This window comes from Adiantum capillus-veneris, chromosome 19 (genome assembly GCF_014529385.1).
Source record: "Adiantum capillus-veneris isolate H3 chromosome 19, ASM1452938v2, whole genome shotgun sequence".
In the NCBI taxonomy this organism is placed as follows: Eukaryota; Viridiplantae; Streptophyta; class Polypodiopsida; order Polypodiales; family Pteridaceae; genus Adiantum; species Adiantum capillus-veneris.
In genome coordinates, this window is record NC_140949.1 from 81051528 (window position 1) to 81054373 (window position 2846).

Sequence of the window (2846 nt, forward strand, 5' to 3'; positions counted from 1 at the left end):
TAGAAGCTACACACCTCTACCTACTCCGCAAGGAGCCACCCCACTCGACACTCCTCGCTTCGGGGCCCAGACGCCGGTGGAGACACCTGGCGTCCGTACCCCTATCGACACGCCGCTAGAGACCCCTGCCGGGACACCCAGGTTCACGCGTCACAGGCCAGAGGGCTTGCCTTACTCCGTCAACATCAGCGGCGGCATCATCATGGATGATGACGGCAAGAAGGTGATCTCGCGCATGCGTGGTCTTTGCTCTCAGCTGTTTAGACACTATATACTAAACAAATGGAGTGAAGTACCAAGTGATTTAAAAAACAGAGTCATCAGCATACTTCATGATGAGTTTCCCGTTCCAACACGGGATCAGCGCTTCAATGAAGACCTGATGAAGATTCGAATGCGCGAATACTGCAAACACAAGCGTTCCGAAGTGCAAAAAGCAATCAAGAATGGGTGGAATAGGCCAGATTGGCTGGCCAAAGAAGATTGGAAGAATGCGAAGCAAGCAGCGCGTGAGAATCCCGACAAGTGGAAGCAACAAAAGGATGCAGCCAGAGCGCGAGTAGAGGCAGGGAGCTCGCACCACTTGGGGAGCGGTGGATGGGCATCATTTGAGGCCGATTTTGTAAGTCTTTTCACATTGCTCTTTATGCATGTTCGATAGTTTAGGGTTTATGAGTTTTTTAGCTCTAACATAATGAGATCTTTGTATGTTTTGACAGTGGTCGATGACAGGACGTGATCCCACACCGTACGAGCGCGAGTACGCAGGCAGGAAGGGCTTAAACGCCCTGATGGACATTCTCAGTTCTCGCGGCGGCATGGTTAGTATTAGGGTTTACTCTTTTTTATTTTTTGTATTGTTTTATAAATGTCGTTATATGTTTATACTTACTGAAAGCTGTCTTATTGTCTTTTTTTGCAGAATCCGACAGATACGCCGCTTGGACGCGATGAGACGTCTGACTAGACGACGTCAGTTTAGCCGTAGCTAGATAGCATTAGTTTAGGGTTTCTCATAGCTTATGTATCATGAGATGGATTTTATACGTCTTTTTGAACCATGTATATTGTTACATTTGTCACCGCAGTTCCTTTTGCCAATCAATTCTTTATGCCTATGATGTTGTACAATTGTCATTATTATATTTGCCAATCAATTCATTTTGCCTATGATGTGTACAATTGTCAATTTTGCAAACAATGCGTCTTGTGGGTGACTATTTTGGGTCTATTATCTACCTTTGCACTTTTTTTAAAAAGTGAATCAAGTACAATATGGTTGATGGGTGGCAGGGCCAAAAAAATATTCTCTCGGGCGTCGCTATAAGCGTCGCTATTTATGGCTCTGTAGCGTCGCTATGAGCGTCGCTATAGTCTTATGTGTAAACGTCGCTATAAGCGTCGCTATAGGCGTCGCTATATGCGTCGCTATATAGCGACGCTCATAGCGACGCTCTCATAGCGACGCTCGTAGCGACGGTTTTAGCGACGCTGGGGGTTATAAAAACCCAATGTATTTCCGTCGCTAACATGGTCACAAGAGCACACAACCTCTTGTAGTGGAGGTACATTGTTGAGAACTATAGACTTAATAATGGAGTCTTTCGGGACTTGCGTTTGGATTAACCTTTATTGACCTAATAGCAAACTCGTCAGGAACCATAATCCATCGAGAATTGTTAGACACTCTCCACTACTCTTTGCAATCAACAATCTCTAAACCATGGGTGTGGTTGCTTGAGAGCCTATTTTCAAGAGTCAACTATGATTTTGAGGGTACCAAAGCACAAAGTACTACTTACATAAGTTTACTTAGCATGGATGACAATAATAAAGAGATTAGAATCACTACAAGAGGTTGTGTGCTCTTGTGACGCTGTTAGCGACGGAAATACACTGGGTTTTTATAACCCTCGGCGTCGCTAAAACCGTCGCTACGAGCGTAGCTATATGCGTCGCTATGAGCGTCGCTATATAGCGACGCATATAGCGACGCCTATAGCGACGCTTATAGCGATGTTTACACATAAGACTATAGCGACGCTCATAGCGACGCGACAGAGCCATAAATAGCGACGCTTATAGCGACGCCCGAGAGAATTTTATTTTGGTGGCAGGGCATTCAATGCCCTGCCACCCATCAACCATATTGTACTTGATTCACTTTCTAAAAAAAGTGCAAAGGTAGATAATAGACCCAAAATAGTCACCCACAAGATGCATTGTTTGCAAAATTGACAATTGTACACATCATAGGCAAAATGAATTGATTGGCAAATGTAATAATGACAATTGTACAACATCATAGGCATAAAGAATTGATTGGCAAAAGGAACTGCGGTGACAAATGTAATAATATACATGGTTCAAAAAGACGTATAAAATCCGTCTCATGATACATAAGCTATGAGAAACCCTAAACTAATGCTATCTAGCTACGGCTAAACTGACGTCGTCTAGTCAGACGTCTCATCGCGTCCAAGCGGCGTATCTGTCGGATTCTGCAAAAAAAGACAGTAAGACAGCTTTCAGTAAGTATAAACATATAACGACATTTGTAAAACAATACAAAAAATAAAAAAGAGTAAACCCTAATACTAACCATGCCGCCGCGAGAACTGAGAATGTCCATCAGGGCGTTTAAGCCCTTCCTGCCTGCGTACTCGCGCTCGTACGGTGTGGGATCACGTCCTGTCATCGACCACTGTCAAAACATACAAAGATCTCATTATGTTAGAACTAAAAAACTCATAAACCCTAAACTATCGAACATGCATAAAGAGCAATGTGAAAAGACTTACAAAATCGGCCTCAAATGATGCCCATCCACCGCTCCCCAAGTGGTG